The sequence below is a fragment of the Bos grunniens genome, chromosome 25 (assembly GCF_055505025.1).
Source record: "Bos grunniens cultivar Pamir isolate PY7600 chromosome 25, Bosgru_T2T1.0, whole genome shotgun sequence".
Taxonomy (NCBI): Eukaryota; Metazoa; Chordata; class Mammalia; order Artiodactyla; family Bovidae; genus Bos; species Bos grunniens.
In genome coordinates, this window is record NC_141189.1 from 15,871,013 (window position 1) to 15,883,529 (window position 12,517).

Sequence of the window (12,517 nt, forward strand, 5' to 3'; positions counted from 1 at the left end):
GTTCTGCAGCTGAGGGCCTGGAGTCTGGGAAAGTTAAGTCTGTCGCCCAAAGTCACACAGCCATTGTGGAGTCAGGATTCAGACAATCTGAACCCCTAGCCTCCGCCAGGCTTCCTCAGCTCACCGGGTGCCAGATGCTGAGCTTGGACATGAAGAAGGAAACACAGATGTGTGGGATTCAGTGCCTCAAGGGGCCTCCTCCCACCTTCTGTGGCAACTCTCACAATTCTATGCCTATTTTTCTGGACACTGTTTCTTTGCTTCCAGAGATGTTTCCCTCTGCTTAGCCCTTAAGTCCAGGTTCTCTGGACCCCATCCTTGGACTCTTTTTCTTTTGTACAGAACTGTGAGAGATCTTAAAGTCCACAGCTTCAACTGCTGACATATCTTTTATTTTTATTTTTTTAATTCTTTGGCTGTGCCATGTGGCTTGTGGGATCTTAGTTCCCTGACCAGGGATCAAACCCGGGCCCTCGGCAGTGAAAGCGCAGAGTCCTAACCACTGGACAACCAGGGAATTCCTCATCTCCTTCTAATCTAGACTGTCCCTCTGAGCACCAGCACAATGTAGCCAACTGCCTCCTTGATATCCTGATGCTCCAGGCTCCCAACTGAATTCATCCTCTCTCCCTTACCATGTTGCTCCTCCTGAGCTCCCCTTCCTTCTTACCATGGCCTCCTAATTTCAAACACTGTTGTGGGGGTGAAGAACCCCAGAAGCCTTCCCAGACAAAGCCTCTTGAATTAGTTCTTGGGGCTAGAGACTGTGAGGTGTGTTCTCTGAGAGCTGCCCATGGTTTGGGGGTGAACTTGGAGGGTGGATTGCATCATTTAATCAACTGTGTGCTAGTGCCCGGCAGTTGGCAGGGTCTAGTAACAGAAGTGGAAGATACATTCATGAATGAAACAGACAGGATCCCCAGCTTCAGGGAACTTTCAGGCCAGTAGAGAAGATGGACCTCATGCAATCCTCCCCAAATACAGACTCTTACAAACTGTGACAATTATCATGAAGAAAATGTTCAGTGTGCTATGAAAGAACTTGGTAACTCTATGCTGGGTTGGAGGGTGGGGAGCTCAAAGGCCATTTTGAGAAAAGGACAGTTACTATATTCCTGAGAATTGAGTTGAGGGAACAGAATTCCATTTAGAAGTAACAGTAGGGTGCTGCACACAGGCCCAGAGGTGGGCAAGAATTTGGTGCATTGGGAAAGTTGAAAGGCAACTCGTGTCTATGGAGCTGAGTGTGCTGGGACATGTGGCTGACACAAGATTGGCCTGGCTGACTGGGGACGGCGGCAGGTGCCTTGTGGGCCATGCAAGGAGGCTGGATTTCTTGCTTTAACTTTTTACTTGGAAATAATTTTGAAGTTACAGAAAAGTACGAAGAGCATCTGTATGTCCTTTACTCCAAACTTCTGTTAGAATTGCTTATTCTCTATTATAGTATATACATGGGATTTTATTCGGAACTATTTGAGAATCAGTCGCATACATCTGTTCCTTTACCCTGTTGTTGTTGTTTAGTCACTAAGTCTCGTCCGACTCTTTTGTGACCCCATGGACTGTACCCCACCAGGCTTCTCTGTCCATGGGATTTCCCAGGCAAGAATACTGGAGTGGGTTGCTATTTCCTTCTCCAGGGGATCTTCCCAACCCAGGGATGGAACCCAAGTTTCCTGCATTGCAGGTGGATTCTTTACCTCTGAACCACCAGGAAAGCCCTCCTTTACCCTTAAATACTTAGTGTTTCCTGCCTCTGTGCAGTCAAGTTATCCATTTCACTAAATTTCACATCGATGCAATATGGTATCTCATTTACCATCCACTTTGTTGATTGTCTCAATAATGTCCTTGATGTAGTATTTTCCCCTGTAGTCCAGAATCCAGGTTAGAAACGATGTATTGTATTAAACTGTCATTTCTCTTTAGTCTCCTTTAATCTGGAATAGTAGCCTTGGTCTTTTTTTATCTTTAAAAATTCTTTTTTAATTAATTAATTTTTAATTGAAGGATAATTGCTTTACAATATTGTGTGTGTTTCTGCCATACAACAACATGAAGCAGCCATAGGTATACATATGTCCCCGCCCTCTTGACCCTCCCTCCCACCTCCAAGCCTTGTCTTTTATGACATTGACATGGTGGAAAAATGCAGTCTTCCCCTTTAATAGAATGTTCCTCATTTGAGCGTTGTCTACTGTTTCTCCATGGTTACACATGGGTTAAGAATTCCTGGCTGGAAGACTGCATAAATGTTATTGTTTCCTTCTCAGTGTGACAACAAGAGGCATACAATGTCTGTCTGCTCCTCCTTAGTGATTTTAATGTTGTCCTATTTCTCCAATCTCTAGTTTAAAAAATTTCCCTGAGAAGCCGTCAGGGAGATACTTGACTACCATATTGTTGTTTTAGTTGCTAAGTGGTGTCCAACTCTTGTGACCCCATAGACCAGGCTCCTCTGTCCATGGGATTTCCCAGGCAAGAATACTGGAATGGGTTGCCATTCTCCAGGGGATCTTCCTGACCCAGGGATCAGACTCATGTCTCCTTCACTGGCAGGCAGATTCCTTACCACTGAGCCACTTGGGAAGCCTACATGACTACCATGCTGATGTCCTATTTCCTAGATTATTAAATAGATGAGATTGACTATCTCTTTCTGATTCTTACCTGAATCAGATCAATCTTTATCACGATGGTTACAAAATGGTAACGTCAACTCCAGGACTCCTTCCACTTGATATTCCTCTGCCTACTTATTTAATATTTATTATCAGTAAGGACTTTAAGATTTCTCTTATTTTCCAATAATCTTATAGTTATGAGCCTTATCTTGGTGCTCAGATTGCCCCAGATTTGGCCAATGGGAGCCCTTTAAAACTAGAAGCCTGGTTGTTATCCCCACTTCACTGGAGTAGCATGCTTCTGTTTACACAGATGACCACCTTTGAGTGTGGACTGTGTGTTGTAGGGGCTCAGACGTAGGGAGACCCTGTGGGGAAGCTCCTGTGATCCAGGAGGGAGATATGGCTTAGACTGGGGCGGTGACATACCGGATGGATGAAAAGAATAGATGGATGTTTGAGAAACTTCGGTGGTAGAATCCACAGGACTTAGTGGGGTGGGGGTGGGGTGAATGTGTGAGCCATCAGAGAAAGAGGAGTCAGGAGTGACCGAAGCAGCTGAGTGGATGGTGGAGTTTACTGATGCTGGGAAGACAAGCTGCGTAAGGGGATCAGGTGGGAAGGGTGTTTTAGACAGTCCAGCTTGAGATGTGTTTGACATCTAAGTGAGGATGTCAGTAGACAATGGCTTATACTGTTCTGGAACTGACACGAGCAGTCCAGACCAGAAGAAAATCTGGCACTGCTACAGATGGATGATTTCTGAATCCACGGTCCTGGATGAAATGCTGTGAGAGGAAAACATGGAGGAGAGAGAGGGACCGGAGCAGGGAATCCTGAGGGAGTTTGCTGTTTGGGGGCCTGGAGGGATGTATGGCCGAAGATGGCAGTGGACGGCTCCGTGGGGTCAGATCCCATGGAGGCTGGAATGTCAGGCCATATCCTGAAGGTTCCTGGGAAGCATTGAAGGGTTCCAAGTAGGGGATTGAGTGACAAGGGAACGATCCGAGTTTTAGGAAGATTATTCCGAGAGACATGTAGGGGTGAGTTGGAGGGTCGTGACTGTAGCTAACGCTGTGGTTCTTTCTAAAGTAAATCGGCTTCTCTTTTGTCCCTGGAGCTCACTCAGATGGAGACCTGTGCCTGAAGGCCCTCTCCTTGTCCATCTGGGCACAAACAAGATGATCTAAACATCTGCCCAGCTGCTCTGAGCAACCCCCGGGTAACGTGACCGCGAACTCCCATCTCCTTGCCTCGTTTTGGCTAGAGAGTTTTTCTTGCTGGGGGGTGAGGGTGGGGGTGAACCTTTTGAGCCAGGCGCAGCGTAAAATGTGCAGGAGATGGTCTCTGAGGTTTGTGGGAGTCTGCTTTGAGTTTAGTGTGGTCTCTGTCACCTAGGCAAGCTGCCCATTTAAACCGGTGTGTTGTCCCCTCCCCACCCCCACACATGCAGGGGAAGGTGGGTTGCGCCAGGAAGAACATCTTAGTGCATCCTCTTCTTACCAGGGGTGGTGCTGTGTGGAGGACCTGCAGTTCTGCTTAGATGGTGTCGGCTGCCCATTTGGATGGAGACACAGACAGCCAAAGGCGGACATTTCAAGAGACCAGAGGGAGGGGCAGGTGCCCTGGAAGCCCAGAAAAGGCAAGATTGTTTCTGGTTGGAGAAGTCAGGAAAGGTCCGCCTGGGGAAGATGGTGTTTGAATCAGGCCTTGAGGATAGAGGATTATGCAGTGAAAAAGAGGAAATAAGAAAAAAAAAAAATCAAAGTCCCACATCCTCATGTTTTATTGACATTGTCAGTACAGTCATTATTGGTTGCCTAAACATCTCAGCAGGCAGATCCTCCTTTGTTAGTCATCTGACCATGGGAATGATTCATTCTAGGCCTCATGACATAGTCTTGGGGCCTGTGACAGGGCAGCGCGGGGAGCAGAAGCAGCTTGGGACCAAATGCAACTCGGGAATCCGTGCTTGAGCCCCCCTGCTCACACTTCCATTCAGCCAAGAACCCACGACATCCCAGGCCCTGAGGATATGATGATAAGGAGGACATGCTCCTGTTCCGAAGGTCTCACATCTGCTAGAAAGGGGGTCTCAGGTGGAGAGACTTTATTGTAGGGCACATGTAGATGCCACCAGAGAGGCACAACGCTAGGAGCTGCGGTGCTGACACAGGCAAGGGGCTGAAGGGAGCTGAGGCCTTGGGAGTGGACGAGCATGTCAGGCGGAGCGAAAAGGGGGATGTTCAAGGGCACAGGTCAGAGGACCAAGTTCATGTGGAGCACCAAGGCGCTTCCCTGTCCACAGGCCAGAAGGTACATCTCTCCTCCTCTTAGGCTTCTGGGCGTTCTTTTTTTTCTGTTTTCTATTTTAAATATTTCCCATTTGGGGAGTAGGGGAGTATTTTATACTCTTTTCAGAGATCTCAACTTGCATGCTTAGTTCATTCGTTTTTTTCTCTTTTTTTGACACTAAAAGCATTGAATGCTATTAATTTTGCCTCTGCAGGTAGATTTGACTGTATCCTTTTATTATGATTATCATTATCCCCAAATAGTTTGCTTTTTATCCTTGATTTACTTCTTGTCCTAAGAGTAATTTGAGATGTTATTTATGGTTTTCAGTTTCTGAGTGGTGTGTTTTATATTACTGTTAGTTGTACTGCATTTTGATCTGAGACTGACTTCTAGAATTTCTATTTTTCAAAATTTACCAAAATATTCTCTGTAGTTTAATATTTATTGCAGTTTGTCACTGTCCATGAAACTTGAAATGAAGGTACACTATTTGTTTTCAAGGTCAAAATTTCATATGTTCCTATCTTTTTATGTCCTTATTTATTTTTTTGATTATTTGTTCAGAAAATGTGTTAGAATATTTCCAATAAAATTGTTTTTCTTGTTCTTGTATTACTAAATATTTTATTGAATGGATCTTTGTTTTTATTTAACACAGAAGAAATTAAGCCCCTTCACTGTGAAATACACCTTTTATTTTTTATTTAACTTTTTATCGAAGTATAGTTGATTTACTATGTTGTATAACTATACCTTTTAAAAAGTATTTGTTTATTTTTGGCTGTTCTGAGTCTCTGTTGCTGCACTCAGGCTTTCTCTGGTTGCAGTGAGCAGGGGCCACTCTCGAGTTGTGGTGTGCTGGCTTCTCATCTTGGCGGCTTCTCTTGTTGTGGAACAGAGGCTCTAGGGCTCACGGGCTTCAGTAGCTGCAGTGTATGGGCGTAGTTGCTCCTCTGCATGGGGGATCAGGGATGGAACCCATGTCCTCTGCCTTGGCAGGCAGATTCTTAACCACGTGACCACCAGGGCAGTCTGAAACCATGGCTTTCAGAGAGTGACATTAAGCGCTCACATTCTGGAGTCCAGACAACCTGGATTCACACCCCAACCAACATCTCTCAGCTTAGATTCCAAACCCGCAAAATGGAGCTAATAATGGTATCTTCGGTTGGCCCTTCAGTAAACCTTTAAAGAAAAAAAAAAAAAAAAGGTATTTCCCTTGTTCCTTGTATAGTTGTTGGCTTAAATGAGTTGATGAATAGGAAGTATTTCGAATGCTGCTTAGAAAAAGGTAAGTGCTCAACAAAGCCAGAATGCAGTGTTATAATCACTGTTATGTTGTCTGGCTGACCATTCCTAGCATTGGAGGCCTTTCTTGTGGAGAAAAGGTCTCTAAGAACCTCCTTCTTTTTCTCTGTCCAGTAAACATTTGGTAAACAGGATGCTTCTTCATGCAGAACTTTAGAAGGCATTGTGGGGAATTCCTTGGTGGCCCAGTGGTTAGGGCTCCTATCCCTTGATGGCCAAATTCCAACCTGAGGGAAGGAAATAGTTGTTCCACAAGACAAGCTCTTCACCAGAGAGCAGACACCCATCCCTCCTTCTGTCTTATGAGCCTCGGTCTTTCCTCGCTGGACTGACTGGTAGCCACCAGGGGAAAGCCACTCTTTCCCCTGCCCTTCACCATAATCAAGACTTGGTGGAGTAGATTGCCTTGGTGGTTTAGAGTGAAAAGACTTCCCAAGTGATCCTCATATGACCTCATCGTTCATTAGAGAATCACTGGGGTGAGAGGAAGCTTTTTTTTCCCATAGGACATTCTTTAAATATATATATTTTATTGAATATAGTTGACTTACAATGTTTCAGGTGCACAGCAAGGTGATTTAGTTATACAAATACACATATATTATTTTTAAAATCATTTTCCATCATAAGTTATGAGAGGAAGCTTTTTTGACCCTTGACTGAGTTAAGGAACTCTGTTATGTGCTTTGGTCACACCTGTTCCTCTGACTGAAAAACCCCATCTGTAAATACTGATTTTTTCCAAGACCCCAAGTCTGTTCCACCCCAGGCTTTTTCTATGTAAACTGATGGCAAGTCCTCCTTCAGTCATTCAATCCAAAATCCTTAGAGTGATTCTTAATTCCTGTCTTTATCTCATATTCCATTTCTAGTCTTTTGGGAAATCATTTGGGCTCTACCTTCAAAATACATCCAGAATCTGACCACTAGTCACCTCTTGTGCCACCACTACCCTGATCCAGACCAAACTGTCATCATCTCCTTCACACGAACATGCATTATTGCAGTTACCTTCTAGCAGATCTCCTTCCATTCTTGCCCCTTCAATTGGTTACCAATACTGAAGCCAAAATTGTTTTGTTTTTCTGGCCTCTTGGCTTAAGGGATCTTAGGAATCTTATTTTCCCAATCAGGTATTGAACACTTGCCCTCAGCAGTGAAATCTCAGGACCCTAACCACTGGACCACCAGGGAATTCCCCAGAAGGGTTATTTTTAAATATAAGCCATGTGATGCTACTCTTCTGCTAGAAACCCTGCAGTGGCTCCCTATTTCAAAACAAAAGCCAAGCACACAAGACCCTGTAAGATCTGCACTCCCTTGCCCCTCAATCTTCTCCCCCCACTCTCCTGCCCCCTCTTAACTTGCTCTACTTTTCCCCCACATTGCCTTGTGGTTATCTTCGTTAGAATACAAGCTCCAAGAAGGCAGGAAACTGGTTTGTTCATTTAGACCAGTGTCTGGCACCCGGCAGGTGCTCAATAAATGTTTAATTTAAACATTAAATCCCTATATTCCTCCCAATACTACCAAGAAGTATAACTAACAATACGGGGTGACTGTTCTCCAACTACCTTCTCCTACACCTAAGAGAGAAGCTACCTCGAACTGGAAACACCGAATTTTCAGTTATCCAAAGCTCATCCTCTGCTAGCTCAAAAGTGTATGTCCCTAGCTCACCTTTTCCAAATTGGGCGAGATCCCGGAGCCTCAGCCCCAGGGTCTCGCCAGAGATTGTACTTGACTCTTCCAATCAGCCAATCAAAATCGCCGTCCTTTTTCTTCTTTTGGCCCTTAAAGGACTTCGTTTTCCGATTGGTTGTTCCAAGAGGGGCGAGACGAAGCGAATACGGCCGGTGGGCGCCAAGCTATGGCGGTTGCCTAGGTCACCACCCCGCATTCCAGCTGTTGAAAGGAAAATGGGCGGGGTGGGGAGCGGACCTCCCGCCTCTACCTACGGTGGGGCCTGGGATTGGTTCGCAGCTGTCGGGCCACGCCCCCAACCCAACTGGGCTGCACCCCAAGCTGGGGTTACGCGGGGACCTAGAAGACGCCTGCCTGGGAAGGGGACCTCAAAGACCAGGACACCTAATCCTCCCCAGGAGTAATCGCCCGGGCCTGACGCAGGGAGAGGTGCCTCTGTTGGCAGAACCACTACGATTACATTCATTCATGCTACAGTGCAAGCCCGGAGGTCTGGATCCAGTTCCAGTAAATTTCGAGAAAACTGGCCGGGGCTGCACCTCTTCTAAACTGCTGTTAAAAGAGGGAGTGGACTCTAGGTGATCAACGAGCCTGCCTCGATTGATAGGCCCTATTCTTCATGGAAGTCCCTGGGCTTCGATTTCCTCTAATGTAAACGAATAGGCATTGGGAAGCTACAGAACTGGGCCCCGCTCTAGCATTATATCCTATTTCTAGGCCTGTTTCCATCTACTGAAGTGAAGGGATTAAACTAGATGTTCTCTAAGGTCCCTTCTAGTGTTCCTTACTAGCTGTGAAACAGCCCAAGTAGCACGTGTAAAGTTCTTCATAAAGGTTTGACCTAGTATATAAATTTTAAGCAAGTTACATGGCTATCTTCTCATCCTCCTTACATTCTGTACCTAGAAATTCCAGGAATGGAGGAAAAGTCTGTGATGGCACCTAAAAAGAAAATAGGGACTGTCAACAGATACCGAAAAGGCTGATTGCCTGCCACTCAGGAGATGATGCTGGAGAAAAGGGTGAAATAATCTTTAACCCCTTCATTTTACAGAAGAGAGAACTTGAAAGTAGCTGAGTCAGGCTGCTAATAGGAGGAACCATGTTTCCTGACTTGACTCCATGATTGGTCTCTTTACATGTTACAGTATTGGCAAAGGGAAGGCATAACTGCAAAAACAGGTAAAGAAATTGCTCACAGAAATAAAAGCAGACAATTTGTAGCATTCCTCACTTTCATTTACTTAGATTTTCTCTCTTCCCAACATTTGAGGTGGCTTTAAAAAAAAGAAGAAATAGAGCAATAAAAAATAAAACAGGGCTTCTCTGGTGGCTCAATGGTAGAGTCCGGTTGCCAGTGCAGGAGACACAGGTTCAATCCCTGATCCTGAATGATCCCACATGCCGTGGAGCAACTAACTCCGTGTGTCACAACTACTGAGCCTGTGCTGTGGGGTCCAGTAACCCAACTGTTGAGCCCACGTGCTACAACTACTGAAGCCCGTGGACCCTAGAGCCTTTGCTCTTCAACAAGAGAAGTCACTATAATGAGAAGCCCTTGCACCAAACAACGAAAAGTAGCCCCCACTCACTGCAACTAGAGAAAATCCAGCACAGCAATGAAGATTCAGCACAAAAATAAATAAATAAAATTTAAAAAAATAAAACAGATGCAAGTTATTTCTCTCTTCTGCTTTCCTGTCACCTTTGTCTCCCCAAAAGAGCTTCTCAACTTCTAATGTTCCAAACCCACCTTTATAAGACTCTTCAGTGGTCACCCACCCACCTTCCAATTTAAAAAAAGGTGGAAAAAAAAGCCAACTAAAACCAAAACCAAAGTGGGCCATTTACACAAAATGTCCAGACAATGTAAATCTACAGAGACAGAAAGTACATTAGTGAGTGCTTAGAGTGGAGGGGGTCGGGGTGTGAGGGGTTGGGAGTGAAAGGGCAGGGCGAGAGATTTAGCGGGGCCTCAAGAAATGACTCCTAATAGATATGAAGTTGATTTGAGGAGTGATGAAAATATTCTAAACCTAAGGTGATGGTTGCTCAACTTTGTTTTGGACTAAAAATCACAGAATGGTCCACTTTCAGTAAGTGAAATATACAGTATGTGAATTCTATCTCAATTCAGCTATCAGAAGAGACATACCAAGAAAAAAACCAAAACAAAGCAACATGTGCCTTTGCTTCTTCTCTAGGTTCTGTGTGTTTAATCCTCTCACTCTGAGGGGATCTGGGCCACTGTCCCAGGCCATCTGCCCTGCAGATGTTTCCTGAATCTCCAAGTGTATCACTTCCAGGGTTGCCCGCCTCCTGCCCCCACCTCCCCTTCACACTCTGCGTGGCTCCCTATCACGGAAGGAAGCAGGCTAGTTCCCCTGACCGCTTGCTCACCCACTGCCTCTACCACCTCATTTCATGGCCACTGTAGAGGGAGTTAGCCAGACAAGGGAAGGACAGACAAGGCAGAATAGAGGTGAATCTTGGAGGAGATTGAAGTGAGAAATGATCTACAGCAAAATCAGAAAGAACAAGGGAAGGTTAAGAAGGAAAAGAATCAACTTTGGGACTTTCCTGGTGGTCCACTGGCTAAGACTCCACACTCCCAGTGCAGGGGCCCGGGGTTCAATCCCCAGTCAGGGAATTAGGTCCCACATGCCACAACTAAGACCCAGCACAGTCAAATAAATATTAAAAAAAAAAAATCAACTTCACCCCTCCTGAAAGTTGTTTTTTCTCCCCTCCTGGAATGCTTGAAGAATTAGCAAATAGCACCCGAGTCCATTTCCTCAGTCTAGATTGTCTTCTTTCTGGAGTTTTTGGAGGGAGCAGAAGGCAGGCAGTTTCACACACCTGCTTCCTGTCCGTTTTTTACATAAAAGCTCATCTTCTCAGAGAAATACCCCTGGCCTCTCTCTACAAAACAGCAACATGTTCCGTGATGAGGACACTTCCTAGTTTCCCTTACCCACTTTGTTATTTTATTTCTTTATGTCTTCCTTAGACTTTAACTTCCGTGAGGGCAGGTTTTATTTTAATTAAAATTTTTTCTTTGGTTGCCCTGTGCAGCATGCGGGATCCTAGTTCCCCGACCAGGAATGGAACCCATGCCTCCTGCAGTGAAGTGTGGAGTCCTAACCACTAGGGATGTGGTTAGAGACCTACTGGTGGTCCCTAATCACTAGGGACTCCTAGGGATGTCCCTGGTGTTCTTTTACATCTGTTTAAGTCCCTGGGTTCCTCAATTAAAAACTCAGTTAAAACACACATAAAATAAAATTTACCATTTTAACTATACTGAAGTGTAAAGTTCTGTGGTATTAAATAAAGCCTCAGCAGCAGCAGCAGTTTGGAAGGAGCACAGTGCTAAGCTCAGAAGCCCTGGAATCAGCCCACGTGGACTTAGCTCCTGGCTCAGCCTGTTACTGGGTGGCTTCAGGCGAGTTAAACAGGCATTAGAACCTCTGCCATCTCTCTGTAAAGAGGAGATACAGTATTGATGCCAGGACCCTAGTGGGGCTGGAAGGCCATGGGTGTGAAGCGAGAAGCAGGACTTGACTCATGGGGAGCTACGGTACATGTGAACCATTGTTGTCAATTCTAGAGCTTGGAATTCAGAATCAGAATCAGGTTGGGTTTCACTCACAAGGTCACACGGATACAGCTCGGTTAGAGATGTAACTTTAGCTGAATTTCGAGCGAAGCCTCCTGGCCAGGGGTCTGTGACGCGCTCCTGGCTGTCAGGACTGAGTAAGCCTCTGTTCTCTCTTCTCTGGGGCTGCCTCTCCATTCTTCTGCAGCACTAGGACATGGGGAGCAGGGGGTGCTGCTTCCAGCCTTGGGACTGGGCTGAAATTTGATACTTATTTTTTGTCTGGGGCATCTCCTTATGGCTCTTATTTCCTTAGCCATAACCACGTGTCTGCTGTGTGCCAGGAACAGTAATGGTTGCTAGGGCAGTGAAGATAGATCCCATTTGGACCCCATGCTCAAAGATCTTACAGTTCAACCAAGGGAATAAGACATGTATGACTGGGCCATCTACTAGCTGATAATTCCTTATTGGGGCTTCCCTGATGGCTCAGCAGGTAAAGAATCCACCTGCAATGCAGGCGACACTGGAGACTCAGGTTTGATCCCTGGGTTGGGAAGATCCTCTGGAGGAAGAAGTGGCTGCTACGGCTAAGTCACTTCAGTCGTGTCCAACTCTGTGCGACCCCATAGACGGCAGCCCACCAGGCTCCCCCGTCCCTGAGATTCTCCAGGGAAGAACACTAGAGTGGGTTGCCATTTCCTTTTCCAAGGCATGAAAGTGAAAATTGAAAGTGAAGTCGTTCAGTCCTGTCTGACTCTCTGTGACCCCATGGACTGCGACCCACCAGGCTCCTCCGTCCGTGGGATTTTCCAGGCAAGAGTCCTGGAATGGGGTGCCATTTGGCAACCCACTCCAGTATTCTTGCCTGGAGAATCCCACGGACGGAGGAGCCTGGTGGGCTACAGTCTATGGGGTCACAGAGAGTCGGACACGACTAAACATAAGCATAGTCATTTATTGACCGCCTAGCATGTGTGAG

The 12,517-nt window shown here is 45.8% G+C and overlaps 1 long non-coding RNA gene across 2 annotated transcripts; it reads right to left on the bottom strand.

Annotated features, from left to right (window-relative positions):
• Window positions 1-5,598: 5,598 nt before the first annotated feature.
• Window positions 5,599-8,871, bottom strand: LOC147345112 (uncharacterized). 2 transcript variants are annotated; one of them, XR_015154552.1, is made up of 2 exons: window positions 7,914-8,871; window positions 5,599-6,110 (listed from the first exon to the last, which is right to left on the bottom strand). It is a non-coding gene; the product is annotated as an uncharacterized LOC147345112 (long non-coding RNA). The 2 variants fall into 2 exon arrangements; XR_015154553.1 differs by having other exon boundaries at window positions 5,599-6,460; window positions 7,914-8,138.
• Window positions 8,872-12,517: the final 3,646 nt, after the last annotated feature.